The following is a 27529-nucleotide window of genomic DNA, read 5'->3' as shown; positions in this document are numbered from 1 at the left end:
ATCTTTATTGAGGTATAATTGCTTTACAATGGTGTGTTAGTTTCTGCTTTATAACAAAGTGAATCAGTTATACATATACATATGTTCCCATATGTCTTTCCTCTTGTGTCTCCCTCCCTCCCACTCTCCCTATCCCACCCCTCCAGGCTGTCACAAAGCACCGAGCTAATATCCCTGTGCCTTGCGGCTGCTTCCCCCTAGCTATCTACCTTACTACGTTTGTTAGTGTGTATATGTCCATGACTCTCTCTCGACCTGTCAAAGCTCACCCTTCCCCCTCCCCATATCCTCAAGTCCGTTCTCCAGTAGGTCTGCGTCTTTATTCCTGTCTTACCCCTAGGTTCTTCATGACATTTTTTTCCCTTAAATTCCATATATATGTGTTAGCATAAGGTATTTGTCTTTTTCTTTCTGACTTACTTCACTCTGTATGACAGACTCTAGGTCTATCCATCTCATTACAAATAGCTCAATTTCATTTCTTTTTAAGGCTGAGTAATATTCCATTGTATATATGTGCCACATCTTCTTTATCCATTCATCCGATGATGGGCGCTTAGGTTGTTTCCATCTCCGGGCTATTGTAAATAGAGCTGCAATGAACATTTTGGTACATGACTCTTTTTGAATTTTGGTTTTCTCAGGGTATATGCCCAGTAGTGGGATTGCTGGGTCATATGGTAATTCTATTTGTAGTTTTTTAAGGAACCTCCATACTGTTCTCCATAGTGGGTGAACCAATTCACATTCCCACCAGCAGTGCAAGAGTGTTCCCTTTTCTCCACACCCTCTCCAACATTTATTGTTTCTAGATTTTTTGATGATGGCCATTCTGACTGGTGTGAGATGATATCTCATTGTAGTTTTGATTTGCATTTCTCTAATGATTAGTGATGTTGAGCATTCTTTCATGTGTTTGTTGGCAATCCGTATATCTTTTTTAGAGAAATATCTATTTATGTCTTCTGTCCAGTTTTGGATGGGGTTGTTTGTTTTTCTGATATTGAGCTGCATGAGCTGCTTGTAAGTTTTGGAGATTAATTCTTTGTCAGTTGCTTCATTTTCAAATATTTTCTCCCATTCTGAGGGTTGTCTTTTCGTCTTTATTATGGTTTCCTTTGCTGTGCAAAAGCTTTGAAGTTTCATTAGGTCCCATTTGTTTATTTTTGTTTTTATTTCCATTACTCTAGGAGGTGGGTCAGAAAGGATCTTGCTGTGATTTATGTCATAGAGTGTTCTGCCTATGTTTTCCTCTAAGAGTTTGATAGTTTCTGGCCTTACATTTAGGTCTTTAATCCATTTTGAGCTTATTTTTGTGTATGGTGTTAGGGAGTGATCTAATCTCATACTTTTACATGTACCTGTCCAGTTTTCCCAGCACCATTTATTGAAGAGGCTGTCCTTTCTCCACTGTACATTCCTGCCACCTTTATCAAAGATAAGGTGTCCATATGTGCGTGGGTTTATCTCTGGGCTTTCTATCCTGTTCCATCGATCTATCTTTCTGTTTTTGTGCCAGTACCATACTGTCTTGATTACTGTAGCTTTGTAGTATAGTCTGAAGTCAGGGAGCCTGATTCCTCCAGCTCCTTTTTTCGTTCTCAAGATTGCTTTGGCTATTTGGGGTCTTTTGTGTTTCCATACAAATTGCGAAATTTTTTGTTCTAGTTCTGTGAAAAATGCCAGTGGTAGTTTGATAGGGATTGCATTGAATCTGTAGATTGCTTTGAGTAGTAGAGTCATTTTCACAATGTTGATTCTTCCCATCCAAGAACATGGTATATCTCTCCATCTATTTGTATCATCTTTAATTTCTTTCATCAGTGTCTTATAATTTTCTGCATACAGGTCTTTCGTCTCCTTAGGTAGGTTTATTCCTAGATATTTTATTCTTTTTGTTGAATGGTAAATGGGAGTGTTTTCTTGATTTCACGTTCAGATTTTTCATCATTAGTATATAGGAATGCCAGAGATTTCTGTGCATTAATTTTGTATCCTGCTACTTTACCAAATTCATTGATTAGCTCTAGTAGTTTTCTGGTAGCATCTTTAGGATTCTCTATGTATAGTATCATGTCATCTGCAAACAGTGACAGCTTTACTTCTTCTTTTCCAATTTGGATTCCTTTTATTTCCTTTTCTTCTCTGATTGCTGTGGCTAAAACTTCCAAAACTATGTTGAATAAGAGTGGTGAGAGTGGGCAACCTTGTCTTGTTCCTAATCTTAGTGGAAATGCTTTCAGTTTTTCACCATTGAGGATGATGTTTGCTGTGGGCTTGTCATATATGGCCTTTATTATGTTGAGTAAAGTTCCCTCTATGCCTACTTTCTGCAGGATTTTTATCATAAATGGGTGTTGAATTTTGTCGAAAGCTTTCTCTGCATCTATTGAGATGATCATATGGTTTTTCCCCTTCAATTTGTTAATACGGTTTATCACATTGATAGATTTGCGTATATTGAAGAAACCTTGCATTCCTGGAATAAACCCCACTTGATCATGGTGTATGATCCTTTTTATGTGCTGTTGGATTCTGTTTGCTAGTATTTTGTTGAGGATTTTTACATCTATGTTCATCAGTGATATTGGCCTGTAGTTTTCTTTTTTTGTGACATCCTTGTCTGGTTTTCGTATCAAGGTGATTGTGACCTCATAGAAGGAATTTGGGAGTGTTCCTCCCTCTGCTATATTTTGGAAGAGTTCGAGAAGGATAGGTGTTAGCTCGTCTCTAAACGTTTCATAGAATTCACCTGTGAAGCCATCTGGTCCTGGGCTTTTGTTTGTTTGAAGATTTTTAATCACAGTTTCAATTTCAGTGCTTGTGATTGGTCTGTTCATATTTTCTATTTCTTCCTGATTCAGTCTTGGCAGGTTGTGCATTTCTAAGAATTTGTCCATTTCTTCCAGATTGTCCATTTTATTGGCATAGAGTTGCTTGTAGTAATCTCTCATGATTTTTTTTATTTCTGCAGTGTCAGTTGTTACTTCTCCTTTTTCATTTCTAATTCTATTGATTTGAGTCTTCTCCCTTTTTTTCTTGATGAGTCTGGCTAGTGGTTTATCTATTTTGTTTATCTTCTCAAAGAACCAGCTTTTAGTTTTATTGATCTTTGCTATCGTTTCCTTCATTTCTTTTTCATTTATTTCTGATCTGATTTTTATGATTTCTTTCCTTCTGCTAGCTTTGGGGTTTTTTTGTTCTTCTTTCTCTAATTGCTTGAGGTGCAAGGTTAGGTTGTTTATTCGAGATGTTTCCTGCTTCTTAAGGTGGGCTTGTATTGCTATAAACTTCCCCCTTAGAACTGCTTTTGCTGCATCCCATAGGTTTTGGGTCGTTGTGTCTCCATTGTCATTTGTTTCTAGGTATTTTTTTATTTCCTCTTTGATTTCTTCAGTGATCACTTCATTATTAAGTAGTGTATTGTTTAGCCTCCATGTGTTTGTATTTTTTACAGATCTTTTCCTGTAATTGATATCTAGTCTCATGGCGTTGTGGTCAGAAAAGATACTTGATACAATTTCTGTTTTCTTAAATTTACCAAGGCTTGATTTGTGACCCAAGATATGATCTATCCTGGAGAATGTTCCATGAGCACTTGAGAAAAATGTGTATTCTGTTGTTTTTGGATGGAGTGTCCTATAAATATCAATTAAGTCCATCTTGTTTAATGTATCATTTAAAGCTTGTGTTTCCTTATTTATTTTCATTTTGGATGATCTGTCCATGGGTGAAAGTGGGGTTTTAAAGTGCCCTACTATGAATGTGTTACTGTCGATCTCCCCTTTTATGGCTGTTAGTATTTGCCTTATGTATTGAGGTACTCCTATGTTGGGTGCATAAATATTCACAATTCCATTAATTCTTTATTAAAATCTTGTTCAATTACTTTTTTTTGCAACAGCAACAAAAAAAGTAAATTATTCAAATGTAATACTTTCTGCACTTAGAACTGTTATAAAACAGAAGTGTTCCTTAAGGTATACTACAGTTCAATATACCAATGGAAATATAGTATTCAAAGTCTAAGTAATTGCATTAGTTTGCTAGGGCTACCATAACAAATTACCACAAACTGAGTGGCATAAACAACAGAAGTGTATTGTCTCACAGTTCTATAAGCTAGAAGTCTGAGATCAAGGTGTTAGCAAGATTAATTTTTTCTTGGGTTGTGAGGAAAGAATTTGTTCCATGTCTCCTCCATAGCTTCTGATGGCTTGCTGGCAATCTTTGGCATTCTTTGGCTTGTAGAAGTGTCACCCCAAAATCTTCCTTCATCGTCGCATAATGTTCTCACTGTGTGCGTGCCTATCTCCAAATTTGCCCTTTTAAGGACACCAGTCATATTGTATTGGGACCCAAACTAATAACGTCATTTTAACTTATTTACTGCTATAAAGACCCTATCTCCAAATAAAGTCACTTTCTGGGATACGGGGGATTAGCCTTCCAATGTATGAATTTTTAGGGATACAATTCAACCAATAACAGTTACAGTCATCACTCAGTATCTGTGGGGATTGGTTCCAGGACCCACGTGGATATGAAAATCTGCAGATACTCCATAAAATGACATAGCAGAGTTGGCCCTCCTGAATTTGTGGGTTCCACATCCTGGATCACAATATGAGGTTGGTTGAATCTGTGGGCATGGAAACTGCCTATAGGAAGGGTCAGCTGTATTTTGGATCCAATGATGACTGTGCTTACTGTCATCGTGTAAAGTAATAATTACTTGTAAATTTATAATAATGATAAGTTAAAAGATATATGCAGGCCTCTTTGAATTGCTTTTTACAAGATTTCACTTTTACGGATTTAAGACTAAGAATATTTCAGTGATAATGATGACAAAAAGTTACTAGTATGCAAAGCAAAAAGAAAAAAGATAGAAAATTCTAAAATTTATAAATATAGGTTTTATTGAAGATAGGATATTATTTAATATTAGATAATAGATTATATTTTAAATACAGTAAATATCTTGTTTAGGTGTTTACTTTTGAAATTGTTAAGTTAGTAACATGAAGAAAAAGTGATATATAATTTTAATAATTTCATACGGAGGGTTCAAATGTAGTCATGTATATCATTTTCTAGGCTTCAAAGTTTTTATAAAAGTTATGGTAATAAAAATGGTATCCTGAATTTCATATAATTATAAAACAACTCACGTCTAATTCTAAACTGTAGTAATTGATCCTAGAGGGAGATTTATTCTGTGGTTATGAAAGGCAATGGCATTTACAACTAGGATAAATTAAAGCAAATGAAGAGGAAAATTTTATTCTATGTAATACTTAGTTCATTATATTCTTAAATGACTATGCCAACCCAAATTCATCAGTAAGAGATCTGATGTATGCAAAAAAATGAATAAAATATATCACCAAGAAATAGCTTATGTTTCACAAGCATAGATATTGTTGTATTATAATTTACGTGCATTTCTCTTTCAACATAGTAAAGTGAACATAGTGAATACTCAAAATATTTAAAAATATAGATAAAATACAGTATTATTAAACACAATATCTCTTGTACTTTGAGTTAGAGAATTTGGGAATATTTTATGTTGCTTTAGATAAACTTATCCCTTCAAGATTTCTGTCCCTTTTAAGAAATTATATTGTGCTTCAGTCTATTATGTGCTTATTAAAATTCCAATAATTACTTCAATGAATTAAGTCTAATTTCTTACAATTAAAAATTTTTTGGAAAAAATTGCTACGTTAATACATTTGGATTCCAATTGTGAATACAAGATTATTACTTATAAATAGGTATACAGTAGGCAGAATAATGCCCTCTCCCCAAAATGTCTATATCCTAATCCATAGAACTTGTGAATATGTTACCTTACATGGAAAAAAGAACCTTGAAGTTATGATTAAGTTAAAGATATTAACTTATGGGGAGATTATTGTGAAATATCCAAGTGGGCCCAACATAATCACAAGTGTTCTTATAGTGAAAAAAGGAGGCAGGAGCATCAAAGAAGGAAATATGACAAAAGAAGCAGAAATCATGTGATACAGAGTGATAGCTGGCTTTGAAAATGCAAGAGGACCATGACACAAGGAATGCAGGAAGCCTCTAGAAGCTACAAAAGGAAGGAAACGGATTCTTCCCTAGAACCTGAAGAAAGAATGCAGCCCTGCTGAAACCTTTATTTTAGCCTCATGGGCCCATTTCAGTCTTCTGACCTCCAAAACTGTAAGATAATAAATTTGTGTTGTCTTAGGCCACTAAGTTGTGGCAATTTGCTACAGTAGCAAAAGGGGAGCAGGACAGGTAAATGTTATGATTGTAAGAAGCTAGCATAAATAATAATGATATCAACCCTTTAAAAGATTCTTATAACTAGACACATAATTACCATATGACCCAGCAATTGCAACTTTATCCCCCCAAAATAGAAACTATATTCACAAAAAAAGGTACACAAATATTTCTACCAGCTTTATTTGTAATAACAAATACTAGAAAGAGGGCTTCCCTGGTGGCGCAGTGGTTGAGAGTCTGCCTGCCGATGCAGGGGACACGGGTTTGTGCCCCGGTCCGGGAAGATCCCACATGCCGTGGAGCAGCTAGGCCCGTGAGCCATGGCCGCTGAGCCTGCGCATCCAGAGCCTGTGCTCTGCAATGGGAGAGGCCACAACAGTGAGAGGCCCGCATACCACACACACACACACAAAAAAAAAAAAAACTAGAAAGAGCCAAAAATTCTTTCAATGTGTGAATGATTAAAAAAAAACAGTTACATCCATACAATAGGCTACTAATTAGCAATAAAAAGGAGTAAACATTTGGTACATGCAACAACCTGCGTTGTCTGATGCTATTCTAAGTGTACATAGAAGAAATATTTGAGACAATTATAAAGAGGAACAAAGTTAAGTACGTTTTCTATATTTGACTCTAACTGGTTAATGATGATACCAGTAGAGTGTGATAAGTTATGCATATGTAGTAATACCTAGAACAACCACTAAAAAAGTTATACAAAGAGATGTACTCAAAAACACTATAAATGTATCAAAATGGAATGTAAAAAATGTTTGAGTAGCCCACAGGAAGGTGGGGAAAACGGGGGATGCAAAACAGAGAGAACAAACAGAAATCAAGAAATAAAATGGTAGGCTTAATCCCAAACACATCAATAACTATAGGAAATGAATATTGTGTAAATATGCCAATTAAAAGACGAAGATTGGAGAGTGGAGTAAAAAGCACTGCATAACTACATACTTTTCATAGGAGACTTCGAATATAATGATGTAGGTAAGTTTAAAGTAAAAGGAAGGAAAAAAGATATATTATGCATTATTCATCAAAAGAAAGCAGAAGTGTCTGTATTAATATCAGATAAAATAGACTTCAGAGCAAAGGAAATTATCAGGGACTAAGAAGTATGTACATAATGATAAAAGGTCAATCTACTAAGAAGACATAACAATCTTCAATGTGCATGCACCAAAGAACAGCTGCAAGATAAGTGAAGAAAAACATGATAAACCTGAATGGAGAAATAGACAAATCCATAAGTAAAGTGGGAGACTCCTACAGTCCTCTCTTAACAATTTATATAACAACAGTATAAAATATCTGAAACATTTTATAAGGATCCAAAAACATCATCACCCAACAGAATGAAATTGACTCTTAATAAGACACTTCACCCAACCACAGAAGAATACACATCTTTTCAAGCATTAACAGAACACATGCTACATTATGTTTGTAGATCAGAAGCCTCAGCATAGTAAAGTTGACAATTTAAAAAATTTTAACAATATCTCAGCAAGATATTTTGTGAATATAAGCAAGTTTATTCTAAAAATTATATGAAAAAGAAAATAAACTGGAATAGCTAAAACAATTTTTTGAAAAAGAATAAAGTGTGAGGAATCAGACTATCAGATTTCAAGACCTATTATTAGTAACAGATAGTGTGAACATAGACATATAGATCAAAGAAACAAAAGAGAGAGCCCCAAAATGGACCTAACTGACTGACAAAGATGCCCAACTGACTTCTGACAAACATGTAAAAGAAATTCAATTAAGGGTGCTGGAACAATCAGATATCCATAGGTGTGCAATAGATAGATTAAATAGAGAGAGAGACAGACACAGACAGACAGATGGAACCTTGACTTAAACCTTACACTTTTCTAAGAACTTAAAAGGAATCATAGACTTAATGTGTAAAGCTATAAAATTTTTAGAATAAAACAGGAGAAAATCTTTGGTGCTTAGGGCTCAATGGGCAGTTCTTAGACATGACCAAAAAACAATTCCATAAAAGAAAAAGTTGATTAATAGGACCTCATCAAAATAAAAGACTTACACTCTGTGAAAACTCTATTAAGACAACAAAAAGTCTAGCTACAGACTGGGTGAAAATATTTTCAAACCTGGGATCTGACAAAGCACTCATATTTAGGTTATATAAAGAACACTCAAAATTCAACATTAAAAGAAGCAAATGCTCCATTTATAAAATGGGAAAAAAATATGAAGAGACTTTTGACCAAAGATGATACAGATGAACAGGAAAAGATGGTAAACTTCTCTAGCCATTAGAGAAATGCAAATTGTGATCATGATGTAGTATCACTATACATTTGTTAGAACAGCTAAAATGAAAAAAATAGGAACAATACGAAATGCTGGGGAGGACATAGGGAAACTTATCTCTTGTAGATTGCTAGTGAGAATGTAAAATAATACATCCAACACTAGAAGGTAGTTTGGCAGTGTCCCTAACTAAATATACACTAACCACATGACCCAGCAATTGTACTCCTGGGCATTTATTCCAGAGAAATAAAAACTTATATTTATACAAAAACCTGTACCTGATTGTTCACAGCAGCTTTATTATGTTTTTATTTTTTTCAGCTTTATTGAGATAAAATTGACAATTAAAATTATAAGAAATTTAAAGAGTACAACAGAAACTAGAAATAGCCCAGATGTTCTTAAACAGGCAAATGGTTAAAAAAATTGTGGTACCTCCATACAATGTTGTTTTGATATTATACTATAATTACGTAGGATATAAACACCAGGGGAAACTGTGATGTGTACACAGAACTCCAGAACTCCTTGTTACTATAACTCTTTGCAACTTCCCATGAATCTTTAATAAGTTAAATATGTATACACACACATATATATATATATACATATGTTATATTTGGTTTCTTTATATTAGATACAGAGTAACTGAACTCATTTTCTGCTTGAATACAAGAAGAGAGGAAGAAAAAACCAGGAGGAAGAAAAAGAGAAAGAGGAGGAAAGCCAAATAGGATTAGTATGATGCCTATTAAAAATAGCTTTAAAAAAAAAAAAATAGCTTTACCAGGAATCTAGGAGGAGTTTATAATAGTACACTTAAAACATTTGAGCACTTGAAGTACAGCATATCAGGAAGGTTTACATACAATAAATATAAATAAATTTGTAACTCTTTCTTCTATGCATCTAATGTAAGAATATGTCATTAGCAACTCACTGCCCTTTGAACTAAGTATAAACATTCATCTTTTGAAATAACCTTTCCCAGAATAAGTATGCCTCTTCTAGTGAGTCTATTTTTCTTCAACTCATTCAAATGACTGATATTATGTAGTAAATAACTGCTGTCCAAAGTAACAGAATTGCTACCGAATAAACTGATAAAACAAATTAATCTATAACATGCAGTGTCAACTCTAACTTGCAATCTAGCAGCACGTTGTGTTGGGAAATCTTTATTTTATTTGGTTTTCTTTTGTTTTCAGTATAAACCGTACCTAACTTCTGGAAGTATAATTAAGAATCTTACTTTATCGTTATTATAGAAGAAATGTTTGTTTAAAACAATAATTTAAATCTTAATCAGTTTATATATTTAGTTTAAAAACATATTAGATGGGGATTTCCCTGGTGGTCCAGTGGTTAAGACTTCGTCTTCCAATGCAGGAGATGCGGGTTTGATCCCTGGTCAGGGAGTTGAGATCCCACATGCCACACGGCTGGAAAACCAAATGTAAAACAGTAGCAGTATTGTAACAAATTCAATAAAGACTTTAAAAAAGGTCCACATCAAAAAAATCTTTAAAAAACTCATTAGATGATTTTATCCTTTGAAAAATTAACATTTATTAGAGTGAGTCTAAAGATTACTAATGTTAGTGTTTCAGATTTTTGAATAAGTTACTATTGAGCCAGTCTTAATGTTGTCAACCAAATAATGTATACTACTTGAAATAATCTGATATTTTTGCTTGGGGAAAAACAATTTTTTTCACAGTAAAATTATATTTCAGTCACCTCTCTGTGAAATGTTTCAGATTCCACTCTTGTCAAAATAGTTGCTTTCTCTCCTAGAGAAACAACAAATCTTGTGTGAAAATTTAAATAAATTATCTTACTGAATTGTGACTATTTTGATACTTAAATTGCATCTCATACTCAATTATTGGTGCCATGTGGTCAAGTACGTTATCTTTTTTATATTTCTATATCTAGTGCTTCAGCTATGCTTGAAATGTAGATAATGCTCCACATGTTGTTCAGTTATTTGCATCATTAACTCAATACTGAATTTGAGTAACATAGCTAAAAGATCATTTTTGAAAGGATATATTTAAAGTTAGGATGAATGTTCTTTTTGATGGGTTTGCACACATGAAATTGCTCATTTTTTAAAAAGAAACTCAAGTCAGATTCTCAAAATAAACCATCTTTTGCTGACTGTTCTTTCATCCAATTCCTCTGCAAATAACATAACACTCTGCAATAGCAAATGCTTCTACCAAACTAGATTATAGTAGGTGCCATTTTCTCTATTTTATTTATTTCATCCTGTTTCACTCTCACATTTTCCCCATTTTTCTTATTTCCACTACTATATTTTTATGTACACAATAATTTTGTAGTAAAATGTTTGCTTGAGGATGTAAGATCACTGTATTCAGCAAACCATTTCTCTTTAATTGATGTGAAGGAATGCCCAGGGAAAGGATGATGAAGCCATGATCTCGGGGCTTCTACACTCTTTTCTCTCTACTCAAGGTAAATGTCACAATAATAGTTAATTTTCAGCTTTTGCTTACCACATAATAATGCATTTAATCTTCATAATATGCTTATAGATGAAGCAAGCACTGTTTCTTGAAATTTCTTGGAAATTAGAAGGAAGAGGTGGAAGGAAACCATAATTGAAGTTCCCCTGCCTGCCCTCAATTTTTCTGTGGATCTTGAGTAAAACAAGCAAACCAAAGACTGTCTTTTGGTAGCCCTGGAGATGTTTTTTAAATTGAGTAATTCAGAAACAGAAATAGAGAAATGCAAGGTAAAAAAAAAGGCTAATGACAATCAAGGGGACATAAGATATGAATCACCTCTTTCCAATTCATATTCAAAGGAGAAAATTGTTAAGGATTTTTAGCCTTAAAATCTGACTCTTACCTTAATCTCAAATTGGTTCTTTATGCACTTCTCCAAAACTGTGAAGAATCATATTTTACTTTGTTTAGTAACTTTTTAATGAATGGTGTGTGTGTCTCTGTGCATGAAAAAGAGGGAAATGCGGAGTTAGGGATAGGAATGATAAATGATGTGGAAGTTTGAAATACTTATTAGTAATCTTGAACTCTTTATTTTATGTTATTGTTAAAGTTCAGCTAAAAATTTAGACTCTAACAGATTACTCCAAGAAATTTCTAGTCTCACAGTCTAGTACTCCACTCCAGGAAAATAAATTACATATTCATAGGTCTTTTGTATATATAGGGTGTATATTACTACTGCTATACCACCAGGGAATTTGTATTAAAATACATGACTAGTACACACACACACACATTATACATACAATCTTTAACATATTCAGTTAAAGAAATGCAATGTGTTTGACCTATTTTAATGTGTCCTTAAATATTCATAAGAATACTAAGGTGTTCCTATCCAGAAATAATTTTCCTGTTATATGACTTCACTACTCAGATTTTTCCAGCTGTGTACTTGCATTTATCGGCCCTCATTTTCTTTAACCAAGTTGAATACATTTGAATACATCAAATTCTAACTTTCCTCTGAAGATAATTGGCAGGTATTGATTTTTCTCCTTTTAGTAACTGTCAAGAGTACACTAAGAGAATCTGAGGATCTAAAATGTCAATCTTTTTTTTTTTCTTTTTTTTTTTTTCTTTGCGGTACGCGGGCCTCTCACTGTTGTGGCCCCTCCCGTTGCGGAGCACAGGCTCCGGACGCGCAGGCTCAGCGGCGGTAGCTCATGGGCCCAGCCGCTTCGCGGCATGTGGGATCTTCCCGGACCGGGGCACGAACCTGTGTACCCTGCATCGGCAGGCGGACTCTCAACCACTGCGCCACCAGGGAAGCTCTAGAATGTCAATCTTAATGATTCTAGATCCAGTACGTCTAAATATTGCACTAGCAAAGCCCCACTCTTCCTTTAACAACATTAATTGCAAAATGCCATGATGTAAACACCATGGATTCAAGCTCCTTATTTAACTCAATGATAGTAATATAGCGTTCTTTACATACTTTATTTCAAAATGCTGGTTACAGAAAGGGGCAGATCATCACAGTAACAACAGAAGAGGGGATCTTGAACATAGAAAACTCGTATCTACCCTGACACTTTCTCCCTTCCACTAGAAGCTTCTTTTTATGGCTGATCCAAGGAAGTCTGACATAACCAAATGTGAATAATTAAAAAGGAATAAGCATCCATTCAAACATGACAATAAGATGAAAGGTGTAAAGTAGTCACATGACTATCCTATATTTAAAAACAGCAGAAAAAAATGGTGACATGAAGCAAAGGAAGTTGTCCAATGTGAATGCATAGCAATTGAAATATGAAGAACACATTTGAAATATAATTGCAACACAATCCTAAATTTGTTAAAGCAATTGCATCTGTAAAGGAAGACCACAAAGTAGAAATAACAACCACAAAACCCCACAAAACCTCAAGGAAGAGATTAATGGACAGCAAACAGTAGGTGATTGCCAAATAAAAGGAGAATATGCAACAAAAACTGGTGGAATCCAAGAAAAAATGTTGATAAAAATAACTTCAGAAACCAAAAGGCAAAGAGAGAGTAAAAATCATCAAAAGCACAATTAAGAACATGAAAATGCAAATGAGAAACCTATAGAAATAATAAAAGGACCAAAGAGAGAGTTCCTCCATGTAAATTTCCAAGTCACTGATATTCCCCCAAATTATATCAGTTCTATTATTTACTCCATGTATTTTGCTCTGTTTTTATTGTCCACTAGATATTGTTCTTTTTCATATTTTGTTCTTGTTTCATATTGCTATTATTTTGCTTTATTTCTTTATGTTTATCTTTAAAATGCTTAGTGTATCTGTTTTAGTACTTCTATTTTGCATAGGATATATATGTATATATACACTAGTTATGTATAAGTATACACAAAGTATATGTACACTATATATATATATATATATATGCATTGCACAAAATATGGTTTTTATTTTGAGGCTACTGACTCTTCAGATAGCTCTATATTTTGATCTGGCAGATACCTAGGGGTATCTGAACTCTGACCTATAATGTATGTTAATCTGGGGCCCAGTAAGTGAGTTCAATCAAAGACAATGTGTCCCATCATTTTAAACTCTGACATGTCTTAAATCTGTCCTCCTTCCTTTCCTCTCCTTCCTCACTATTCTTTCCTTAGTTCATAATCACATAATTCCTTGTGTAAGTTTTTAAAAATACTTCCTATTGACCCACTGATCTCTCTAGCAATACATTCTACACATTATGATCAGAGTTGCTTTCCTAAATCAAAGTATATGATCTTGTTATTCCCCATGCTCAACATATCTAATGACTCTGGTGCACTATTATAAAAAGCCAAGAGCCGTGAGGATGTTGTAGTAGTTTACTCTGTCAACTCGAGTAAGCTGAAAGTATGTTCCCCAGAAATAGCTCTCCGTAGTTGGCTCCAGGTTAGAGTTCTTTAAAGTTAAGTTATTACAAAATTTGGAAGGTAAGCATGAAGTAGCAGCTAAGAGATGAGGTAACAGCCATTCCCCTCTAAAGACATTCAGACATCCAGAAGCAGCAGTGGTGTTCAGCTTGTTCTTTTTCCCCCATCCATACTTGCACTTTTCCCTGACTTCCAGCAGCAGCAGTGAAATGAGAGAGCTGGTATCGATGCAGAGGGACAGTTTTTCAGACTTTCCTCCCAGCTCCCTTTGTGGTCCTGCTCTGGAAGTTGGACATACCTGACTACTCAGATTACTTTGTCAGCTCTGACTTGTCCACACACACCAGAGCTTCAGAAGGGTTAATTAGTGACTCCTTTGTTGCCCCAGTTTCTATTTCTGGATCACTAACTCCCAAGACTCTCCTATAACCATGTACAGCCTATTCCTACAGGAAATCTTTTAGCACATACTGTGCTTAATGATTCAGCTTCCCCATTTGAAACCTAACTGAATCAGATAGCTTTTACTCCGTCTGTAATCTTGTTCCCACCGAACTTCACAACCTCAAAAATTATTCCCTACCTACACTGATTCCTTTGCAGGTATCTGAGGTCCATGGTCCTTCCTCTGCCTATAACTTTTCCTACTCCTATCTGACTGGTAAACTCCACTTATTCTTCAAGACTCATGCTTACACTTTCATGGAACATCCTAACAGTCCCTGACAGCATTATTCACTCCACTTTCTAAACTCCATTTATATTTATATATAAGCATTATCCTCTAAGTATATAAATAATTATATGTATACATATATATGTCCTCTCTAAATATAAGTAATTATCTGTTATCTGTATTATATCCATTTAAAAAAAAGTTTAAAACTTTTGTTCCATATATGCTTTTTCACAGAACAAAATTTACTTCCTAGTTATGGTGGTTTCACTAGTATTTAGCAGTGTCTGGCACATAGTAGGCTCTAACTACCTTTAACATACCTTTAATTTTGTTTATTAAAATAGCTATTTTAATCTAACTTTCCACTATTAAAAATGGTCTGTAATGGCTGAAGTTGCTGGTAATTATTTTTTTAAGTGTCGCAATGTATCTGTGCATGCATTTTTTAAATTCATTATTTTATACCCATTGTTATGGTTATTCCTATATGTGACTGATCTTCCCTACTAGATTATTAGCCTGTGAATGCAGCATATCAAATATAGAATCCAATACTCCAGTTCAACAGGGAAAAAAATGAACATATTGTACGATTATGCATATGTCATATGGCTTAGTTCTACACACTGACACTAGGAAACTCACTCTCATAAGAAGATTACAAACACAGTAAACCTGTGGCTGTTTAAAACTTTAAAAAATGTTTTCTTTTGTTTCCATGAAGGTATCAATTGCACAGAAAGTTAAATTATTTAGCTCTCAGGTGCAGAGTACATCCTGTAGGTAGCACTTATTTGTCCTGTTAGAAAAGCTTTCTCATAGGTGATTTTGTTTTCACACATTCCTAGTAAATATTTATACTATAACTTGTACTCCATCTTTATACAAAATATGGCTGTCAAATGACATTGGATAACTCAGTACTTCAGCAGATATGACTATTGTATGTGGGCAACTCACATTTTCTGTTTTGGCTCAGTGACACCATTACTTTTTATTAAAATTGTTTTGACAAAAATCACACCCTTTATTTTAGGTATTCTAATCTATGCAAAAATAGAATTATTGATACTTAATGAGGAAAGATAGTGAAAGGAGGGTTATGGGAGGGAGAGAGAGACAGAAAGAGCAAGAGAGAAAGAGTGTCCTTGCATCATTTGTTCCCAATATGTTGGCTTCAGATACCTGGGGAGCCATGAGCTTTTTTCAATGGCTGTTAATACAAATAATTAGCAAGCATTGTCTGTGTACTGTTATAACATTTCACATGGTCTTTTGAAGTATTTGAATGCTTTGACTAATCGGATGAAAATTAATTTTAAAATACTTCTATGCTACAATTTGATCTTTTTCATAATGTTTTTTTCTCAATGTACAAATGCTAAAAATAAAACTGCTGTCTTATATTCTCCCAATATGTTTCCTCATTCTCAGATTGGTTGAAACTACTGCTTTATAATACTGATATCAGTAAGTGCTACATGTTTGCCAACAGTTTACCTTTCCAGATAAAATCTATGCATCACATTCAGCGTGAGACTGGGGATTACAAGTAACAAATTATATGTGAGTTCTTAATCACCCCCTTATAATCTTATACTATACTGTCCCAACTGCCTTAGGCTTTCATAGGAGGCAGAGGCATAAAATCTCATTAAAAAAAAAAAAAAAGGCCAAGCTTCTTAGACTGCGAAGAGACTTTAAACAGAGTAACAGCAGAGGAGTATGTGTTCAAATTTCCTCCAAGGTATCTTCATAAAAGACCCAGAGCAGGACTTCTAGGTACAAATACAAACATGCTGGACTGAATAGTAATTGTTTTACTTCATTGTCCGGCATTCTTCTAAACTCACACCCTTACTAAAAAATATTCTTTGACATGCTTTAAGTGATCAGTTTAAATGATTTTAAAAAATTTTGCCATATCTTAGTGAATAAATGATCCTAATCATTGCAAAAATTTTTTTACAGTGATTTGCATTGTAAATAAACTGCAATGTTCTTCCAATATTCTTCTCTGGCTATGGCTCAGCTTCTTAATTTATACCAATGGGGATTTACCCAGGAATAACTATGAAAGCTTAGCCCATCTTTCTGTTAATATGCACATTTTCCTTTACAGGAATTATCCTATGATCTTTCCTAACTTTTTAGAAATCATGAAGCTAAGAAGAACTCATAATTTTATACATAACTTGTGATTATTTGACTTTGGTTCTCACCCTATGACAAAATCTAGGTTTAAAAAAAAATAAAATGATGAACATTTAAAATCTTTGTGTTACTAGAAGTCGAATCATTTTTTATTCTAAGTTGTTAATTAGAATAAAGATTTCAGCCCTATATCACCTAGCAGATATTTTCATGTACTAACACCTTTATAAAGCATGAACTAATAACACCTAAGAACAAGTCATGATTAGAATTTGGCCAATATACTTTACTATCATGGATGTTACACTTATTTTGACTATTATCTTCAACAGATTCATGAAACACTGTTTTAGTTACATTGCTGCAACAGAGATTAATGGGACTGGAGGGTTATACAGAAGCTGAGGCTCTTGAGTACAGGGTACACTGTAAAGCATTAAATGGTAGTGACAATAAGGTAAGGTCTCTGTGTGTGTGTGTGTGTGTGTGTGTGTGTGTGCGCGCATGTGTGTAGATTTCATTCTATGATTGAAAGAGTTTGTTGAATGCTTCCTAGACTACCTTGATTCAAAATTCAATGTATAACTAAATCTTACTTCCTCTTCCTCTTGTCACTGGCAAGTGCCATTCTATTCTCTGCTTTTATGAGTTTGACTATTTTAGATTCGTCACATAAGAGGAATCATTTGGAGATTGTGTGATGGTCTCATGAATGCATGTATATGTTCAAAGCTATCAAGTTGTATGCATTAAATACGGGCAGTTTTTGTAATCAAGTATAACTCAATGAAGCTAAAATATATATTATATATTATAATATGTATAATAATATATTTATATGTTTTATACTGTCTGCTTGGCAGACAGTACCTAGATTTTTGTTCCCACATATATTCTACAACTCTAGGTAGTCTAATGCTCCTTCCTCAATATGCTTATTTTATTTTTTGAAGTATAAACCCCCCACATCTGCTCAGAATTTCCTTAGATCAAATGGAACTACATTTCTAGGTAAAGTCAGAGATGGTGATGATTTATTTGCAAAGATTTTATCTCAGAAAAATTTAAAGTTTTGTTTCAGGCTTTCAGTAAAAAAATGGCATGTAAATCAGAAGGAAAAAACAACTTTATATTGTAATCATATACTAAAATACTTCATCCTTGACTCCAATCTAGACATGTAGAAGTTTAGGCAATTGTTAGATATTCAATCTCTCTCTCTTTGACTCTCTCTTTCTCTCTCTCTCTATATATATATGAAATGTTTTAATATGTAAAAACTTTATAAATAATAACTAAACTGACATGTTAAATATGATTAACTTCATTTTTATACAATTATTGTTCCAACTTTATCATTGAATTTAGCTAGGAAGTGAATTAACAAGACTTAGATTATTTTAATTCATATGGTAAATTAGTACTAATTTTTCTATTGCCATTATTCAGAACAAAAACAAATTAATCTGCAATAACATTTGGCAGGGTGCAAGCATGCCGAGTTCACTCATTAAATTTTAATTTTATAAAAATGACATAAAATATAATTAATGACAAGCCCACTTCATTGGTATATTCCATCATCAAGAGATATTGCTACACTTAAAATTCTGTTCTGGATGTCAACATAGTGTCAAGTTATATAAATTTCCCCTACTTGCCATGTTCACTTTTAAAGTAGTTATTGACACAGAGGGAGGACACTGAGTGATTTGACACAGCACAGGAAGCCTTTATTTGTTATCTTGAAATGGTTCTCATGCCTTGGACATAACTGGAGGTTTATGATTGGATGACATTTGAAAACTGTCAAGTCCATTACCAAACCTGCCAAGGAAACACACAATTCATACTGTTTTCCTTGTTTCATTTACTTATGTAACAATTCAATTTTATAACAATATTAAGTCCTGTTAGGCTTGAAGACAATCGTTGGAACTCTCTGGTTGTTAAAGGCACTTAACCTTTGGCCTCCCAATTTATTTTAGTACCCCAGGTGTACTGGAAATCCAGAAGAGGAGAGAACTGGAAATATTTGAATGCTGGAATGAGAGGATTTGTAAAATGGAAAAGAGAATGAAATATTGCTATGTAGAGAGATTTATTAGGATGCATGTGTTCACAGTTATAAATGCTGAACAATTTAATTATCTATCAAATAGGAAGTCATGGGAACCCACAAGTTTTAGAATGGTACATTTCTAATATCCTAGAGAATTTATTAGAATTTTCACTTAATCATCTGTTAGCAGATTTACAAGCAGATTTTGTTTGCCAACAAACTTTTCTACCTCGTTGACGATACAAAGATACAAAGGAAAAAATGTTCCCAGGCAAAGTATTTCAGTATATAGAAAGAAGAAAACAAAAACATATTTACCCAATTTAAGAATGTCATACAAAATACATTTATATATAATAAATACAAAATATACAAAATATATTTATATATCACAGTTTTTTAACAAATAGAAATTAGAAGTAGTATTTTGGTGAGACTAGAGTTCAGGATATGTGTGTATGCATTGGGGAGAAAGAATATAGCAGAATAAGTACAGGGATGAGAAACTTAGATTCTTGATTTAACATTTTTTATATTGACATTTGAAAACTGACACAGAAATAACACATGATTCATAGAGTCACTAAGCTAGTTGGTGTCAGGTATCCTGTCTATTAATCGATTTCTCTTTCCATTTTCCTATATCTGAATTTAAAGTTTTAACAACTGGAACTGATTTGGTGTGTTTTTGGTAATAATTAATAATTTTATTATTTAGTGGATTTTATTTCAATAGCTACTTATACTAGGCAATATAATTCGGGATAAAATTAAGTACCGAAATTAAACTAATATGCTATTATTTTCTTTCATGTTAAAATACAGAGAGAAAAGTTGTGCTTTCAATTAGGATTTAGAAAGCTACAAGAGAAACCACTCATATGCTAACATGAAGATAATCTACAAAATCATAACTTTTCTTGAGCCCCTCAGAGATATGAGATCACAAGTCAGCCGGGTGAAGCGAATTCCAAAGTGCATCTCTCCAAGGAAGAAGAAGGCTCATAAACCATTTCACCTTTGGCAGGCACAAGAGATAAGAGCCATAAAAGCAGGTAAGAAGAAAACAGGCAAAATTGTAATATAATCTTTAAGACTGAGTGTGGGCAGTGTGACTGTTTAGAATTCCTGAGAGTTCCAGACAAAAGGATAGAACTCATGCACTTGGAAGCTCTTTTCCAGATAATAGATCATACACAAATCATCTATTTATGGACATATCAGAGATAATCTTTAGAATAACGGTGATTTCTATGTTCAAGTAAGTAGGTGGCAAGACGGAGAATTTTACTAGGTAACTCTCTAAAATATAAATCAAAAAGAAATTTTAGAATTTAAAATTGCAAATATTGAAAGTAAGATGTCAATAGATGAGTTTCACAGCAGAATGAGCACAGCATACAGGTTAGAGAATTAGAAGATCAATAGAAAATATCCAGACAGAATTAGAATCATGGAGAACAAAAATGATGGAAAATTCAGAAAAGACTGTAATATTATCTATCTATCTATCTATCTATCTATCTATCTATCTATCTATCTATCTATATTCATTCCTCAGAGGGGTTAGAGACAGAATGGAAAAGTTTGACCTAGAGTTTTTCAAAACTGAGCTAGAATTTTTCAAAACTGAAATAGGATATGAACCACAGACTCAGCAGATTTATCCTGCTAGGACTCAGGCAGAATAAATACATTATCTTCCTCTTGTACATCATAGTAAAACTAATGAAAATCAAAACAAAGAGAAAATACTTAAGTAGCCAGAGGAAAAAGATATTAACCTCAAAGGAATAGCAATAAGGCTACAGCTGACTTTATAAAGAAGATATAGAAGCCTCCGGAAAATGGAATAACTTCTTTAAAATGTTAAAAGAAATCAGCTGTCAACATACATTGCTATGTCTTTCAAAAGATTCTTTTAATTAAAGATGAAATAAAGGAATTTTCAGACCATCAAAATGAGAGATTTTATCATATTTTTTTCCTGAACTAAACTAAATACCAAATGAAGTTCTTCAGGTTAATATGGAGTTATTCCAGATAAAATATGGTAATATAGGAAAGCAGAAAGGTGATAAATGTAGATAAATATAAATAAATATTGACTATACAAAAGCATTAACAGTAAATCTAGTAGGGGATAAAAATATATAAACTAATGTGCAAGGCAATAATAATACAAAATTTGGGAAAGTAGTAAGAAGAATTAAAGGGTTCTGAAGCAGTACTGTCCAATAGAACTGCCAACATTATGTAAATATTCTATTGTGAGGTGTCCAGTAGGGCAGACTCTAGCCACTGGTGCCTATTAAGCACTAGTAATGTGGCTAATACAGCTAAGAAACTGAATTTTTTATTTTATTTGAGTTCAATTCATATTAATTGGCTACATGTATCTAGTGGCTACTGTATTGAACATTAAAGTTCTAAAGATATCTGCATTGCCTGGGAAGGGGTAAAGTACTAATGTACACTAAGTTGTAAAAAAAAAAAAAAGTGAAGGTGTAAGTTTTACTCTAACCACTAAATAAATAGTAAAAGAATTAATAACTAACAAACTAATAGAAGGTAAAGAATTCAATAATTTAAAAAGTGTTTAATCTAAAAAGGTCAGTTATGAGAGACAAGAGAACAGAAAACTTGATAATACATAAAAGTTGCAACATGGTAGGTATAAATCTTAATATTTCAATAATTACATTAACTTTAAATTCACTAAATACTCCAAATTGCAGACTCTCTTATCTGGTCTAGTACTGAAATAGTCTATGTATATGTAGTTTTTCTAAATTTTGTTTAACTCAGAAGTCTTACCTTGAGATTCCCATAGTATTGACAACCACAATAACTATCTTTTCCTTTTAAACTCCAAAACTGGATCTTCTGCCATATTTTTATTATGTTTTATTGATAAATCACCTTCATTAATGTATACATATATGTATATAGGATATATTTGATTATTCAAATGAAGAAGGGAAGGAAGGGAGAAAGGGAGGGAGGGAGGGAGAGGGAGGGAGGAAGGAAGGAAACAAATCATGGCTGCCTGCATAATGAGAATGCTTCTAATTGTGGTGTTAATCTTGATTCTTTGATTAACGATTTATGCCTGTCAGATTCCCAGGCCCAAACCTAAATCTTATTTTGAGAACCAACACATTGTTTCTTAAATTTTTTTAATAGATGTTTCATCAATACATCAAAGCAAAGCAAATTACACCTATTGAGTGCCTAGAGTTGAAAGAAAAAAATGAAAATTTACCCCTCCATGTGTCAGATGGAGGTATTTTTTACAGTCACCTTCCTTATGATACTCTACATTAAGGCCAACTATTTTTTTGCCATGGCTACTTTAAAAATCATTTATAATCACACATCTGTTCATATCATTCCCTCATAGAAAGTAACCCACGGGTTTTAAACTTAAGTTTGAAAGTTCTAAAGTGGTTAAACAGCTAATTAATTTTACAGGAAGATAGCAATTGTTCTGTGGGTTATATTTTCTGTTGTATATTAAAGCCAGATAGAAGCCAATCCTCTTAAAGCACTAAAAAGGCCAATTTTTGTTAAAGGCAAAACTACATAATTACCACTTAAATGCTGGAGAAATATAGGAAAGAATTCCTCCACCATCATCAAATTTATATCTCTATTAAAGATGCTAACTTTTCATTTTGTCTTTACATTTGCAAAATAATTAGGCTTTGCCTTTAGGAGTCAACAATTCAAAATCCTTAAGAATGGTACCAATTTCTGTTGATGTAACAATCTTCTATGCACTTGTCAGAAGGCAAGAAGTATGTAATCCTGTGAAGAACTTAAAAGATAAAAGAAAACAATTCACAGTAGGGAAGATACAGCAATTAAGTTTGACCTAAAGAATCTAAGAATTGAATGCACATCTGACTAGAGGTTGCTATGCAAGCAATGATTCAAATTGTCACTGATTTATTATATTCATCTTTACTATGAAGGAGGATTGCACAAGAAAGATAATTGATTATTTCATAATCTTCTTTTAATCAGTAGAGCAACTTAAACTCGTACAGTATTACCACTTTGTGGTTTATTCGATTTTATGTTGATCTCTCCTTTCCTCTACTGCGTATGTAGGTTTAAACACACACACACAAACAAAAATACACACACACAGCTTTGAAAAAGTTGACTTGCTGCGTGTCACTCAAGCAACATAGTGGCAGAATTTAATTTCACATCCATGTCTCCATGCCTTTTAATTTCCTTCTTCCAACATTCCATAAATTTCTCCTTATATTAATTTTCTCTCAGTGCAAGCTCATAGGAGTAATTAGAGTATTTACTATTTTATTTTGATTCAATAATTTATAAACCATGTCTCATTATATTGTATATGTAGAGTCATATACCTTCTGGGAATAAATGACTTTCTCAAGGATATGAAGCCAGGTCTAATATCTTCTTTTCAATTTGCGTTTTTTATACCATACTATACTATTTTCCTTTAAGAGTAATGAATTATAAATCAGCAGATAAACCAAGCAATTTTATAAGGTAAAAATAATTTTAATAACTTTTTCTTTTGTCAATTTTCTGAGAATTTGCCCATGTTTCTAGTTTTGGTAAGAAACCACAATCAGTAAGAAATAAAAAGAAAGAAAAAAGAAAAGAATAACAATTATATAAGGGCAAAAAGTCATAATAATCAATACCATGATTGTATATCACATAGTATAAAATTATACTTAATATTTGGGAGTGGAAAATTAATACTAAGGCAAAGTCATAAAATATTATTGATATTCATATGACCCAAACAATTTAAATAGTTGAAGGTCAAAAGTTGGTAAAATATCTGAACACATTCCAGTGGTTAAATTTCACAGACTTTTTTTACCTTTGCTACTATTAGAACATTACAATTTTAGAAAACAATGTCTTTCCATTTAGAAGGAAAACTGTAAAGACATACATGCTCTTTTTGTAAAATAATTTAAATCCTCTTAACAAATGATACATAGAGTAGATATTTTGGAACTGTTACTTTTTTAGTTAGGGCCTTCTTAGAAGCAGATGTCAAAATGGGGTCATATGTGCAAGATATTTATTGGCAAAACACCAGTAAAAAATAAGGAGCACGGAGCCCAGGAAGGCAAGGAAAGCCTTAAGACCCCTCTACAGATCTTACCTCTAAGGGGGAGAGAAAGGAAGGAGGATCGTCTGGATAGACTCTCAGTTTTAAGAAAGTTTCAGCCAGGCTTATGGGACGTCCTTGAGCCGAAGATGCTCATTAGAGGTTTCCCAAATTTCCCATCAACGTATAGGAAAAACTTTTTGTTTCCATGGAAAACTATACTTATTTATAGCTCATCCTTCCATGAGATCTGATTCTGTGTGGGCTTATACTCTGTAAATTGTACACTGATAGCAATGCAAAATAGTTGTTGTCTCTAAATGCAAATAAGTATTTGGAGTGGAGAGATAACCCTTCCCCAGTTGAGGAAAAAAAACAGTTCTGTCTCCATTTGCACATTCATTTCAATATAAATTTGTCTATTCTTTGATTTCTCCTTTGAAGCAGTTATAACATCAACCTGATTTCCTTATTATAAACTAAATACAGTTTTTAACACGTGTTTACTTGAGAGTAATGATTTCCTCCTTTAATTTCTTTTTCTTTTAAGTCTTTAGAGATTTTCCACCATGCTGTCCAGTGGTTTCCCTTAACAGAGTCTGGTAAACTCTGTCAATAGAGAAGAATAGTTCATGGGCAGTTAAAGCCCAAGCACAACTTTTCTTGTCTCCCAGAGATAAATTCAAAGCATCATTAGAACTTTGCTGACTTTTTCTCCTTTTAATTTTCCTCTCTATACTTCTGTGTTTTGTTCTTGCTTTTGTTGTTTTGGCTCACTTTGTGGAGAGGGTTATTTTAATTGAAAAGCTATTATTGTCAAAACCCACAAAGTACATCAACTACTACTTCTGCTTGACAGTTCTTCAGATATTTTAAGATGCAGTGGTGTCTCTGCTTGATATGTTCTCCTGAGCCTTCACAGCATCTTTAACTTGTTCCTCACACAGACCCACCAAACTACTGGGTGAATAATGGTTTTCAATCATTTCTCTCAGTGGAGCATTTACAACTACATTTAATGCACCATCTCTAGAATGATAAACACAAATTCACAGTAGAAGAGTAAGTTTCCTATATCTGGACACTAAATCACTACAAATGCAGTTGAATGTGTTGGGGGTTTTTGTTTGTTTTTGTTTTGTTTTGTTTCGAGCAACATATCTATTTACTTCCTCACTTTCATCAGAACTAGTAGCCAAATATAACTTCCTCCTGCCAATCCAAATCTCACATTCTGAAATTATGTATATTTTTGAAGATAGTAATATAAAATATTACATACAGTCCTCCTGCATTTCATCTCTTTGATTTCAGCTAATCATTATCGCTCTTATGAGCTCCACACTCTTGGCGTACAGGATGTCTTCACATTTGGAAACACACAATAGTGTCCTCTGCCCCAAGATCTTCATATTTACTGTTCTCTCAGCCCTAAAGACCCTTTCCAACACCACCCCACCCAACACACACTTGCTTAACTCCCTTCAACTAGCTTGTTAACTTTTACTTATTCTTTACCTCTGACTCTAAAGATAACCCTGGAGGGCCCCAGTGAACACTCAGAATGGGTTACTAACAGTTCTGTGCTCTCCTTACATACTGAAGCCCTAATCTGTAACACTGAGTTGACATCTGTGTCCCACACCAAGCAGAGAGCTCTGCAAGTACGAGTGCCATGTTGTTTTCTCCCCTGTTGCAGCCTAGGCAGCCAGCAGAAGGTCTGACACCCAGTAGGCACTCAGTAAGTAACTACTGAGTGAGAGTCAATGTGACTTTTTTTTTTACTGTGCAGTATGTCAGCTCTATCTGTTGTCATTCATCCATCTCTCTAATAACCATTAAGGTAATAAAGAATTTCAAATAGACAATGGTATTCTAGAACATTTCATTAACATTTTTAGACAATATAGTAGCTATGCTATGAATCTTCTTTTTCTACTTTCTCTAGATGTATTTCATAACACACTGTCAAAAGTGATCATAAAATTATACTATATCTATAATATTTTTCTTAGTAGTATTGCTTAAAAGTATGTGAATCTATGGAATGGGATATAGTGAAAAGAACATAAATTACAGGATCAGTTAAACTTTTACTGGCTACATAATCTTATAATAATTATTAGAATTTTTTAATCTATTAGGAGAAAATTACTAAAACACATATAATAGATTCTTTTAGGAATTAAATAAAATGTTAATAGGTCTCACCACCCCCATCACCTCTCTGCCCAAACTCAATATTAACAAGACCATTTAGTTTAAAATTTTGCCCTGAAAAATTTTAAAGTATGAATATTAAAATTACCATCCTATAATTTCCAGAAACAACCATTTTAAAAATTAGAAATATGTTACTCCTCTCCAGAATTCTGATTCCTCTCCCAATTTCTTTGATACCTGAAAGATTACAAACATAGATACAACTTCAGCAAGGTTTTCAGCACCACAAAAATAATTTGCCTCTATCTGGGACTTTGAATCTACTTAAAAACAGTGAATGGCCCTCAGATTTTCAGTCCTGTCTTTCATGAATTGTCTTGTCCTTCAAGTTTGAAGACTGATGTATTTAAAAGAGAAAAGAACAAAAGAAAAGAAGAAGTTGTGCAGTTCATCTTGCTATTTTTAATCTTTTAATATTAGATTATGTTCCCCAACCATTTGCCCCATCCTTCCTTTGTTCATTTTATTACTTCTAAATCTGCAGACACATTCTGTTGCGTTTAGCATTTAGCATTTTTCAAAATCCCCAATTTTGTTCTTCAGGTTTCCTGAGGCTATTCTTAGAGATACACAAAAATATAAAAATATTTATCAACATTTATATGTTCCCTTTTTAAAATTTGAACATTTTCTTTCACAATTTGAGCTTAACAAAATGATCTCTAGACTAACGTGATATCTTTAGATGATACTCTTTTTTCTATCTCTGAAATTTTTCACAACTGCAGAGTTTGTATTTTTTTTAGCAACATTCCATTCTTCAGCTCTATTTTCTTCTAGAATGTCTAATATTACACTATTTTGCATAAATATTTAGTATTTTTTAAATTGTTTATTGAAATGTAATATATACCCAAAAAGTACAGAAATCATAAATGTATGACTCAATGAATTCTTACCAAGTGAATACATCCATATAACCCATAGCAATTCAGAAAGTAGGACATTTCAGGCATCCAAAATGCCTTTATTCAGTCATTCCCTGATTTTCCTCCTACAAAAAGTAACTGTTTCCCTGACTTCTAATGCCTTAGATTAGCTTTTGTGTTTTGTACTTTATGTAAATAGATCATATACCATGTTCTCTTTTGCTCAGCCTATAGGTAAGATTTATTCATAGTGTGGTACAATAATTCATTCACTTTCATTGTTGTATAGTATTCCACTCTATAAATATACAAATCATATTTATCCATTGTATCATCAGTAGACATTTTAAGTTGTTTCCAGCTTGGGGCCATATGCATTTCTTGTGGGGAAAATATGGATGAATTTCTGTTGGGACTATACCTAGAAGAGAAAT

This window comes from Phocoena phocoena, chromosome 9, assembly GCF_963924675.1.
Source record: "Phocoena phocoena chromosome 9, mPhoPho1.1, whole genome shotgun sequence".
Lineage (NCBI taxonomy): Eukaryota > Metazoa > Chordata > Mammalia > Artiodactyla > Phocoenidae > Phocoena > Phocoena phocoena.
This window is presented reverse-complemented; position numbering follows the sequence as displayed.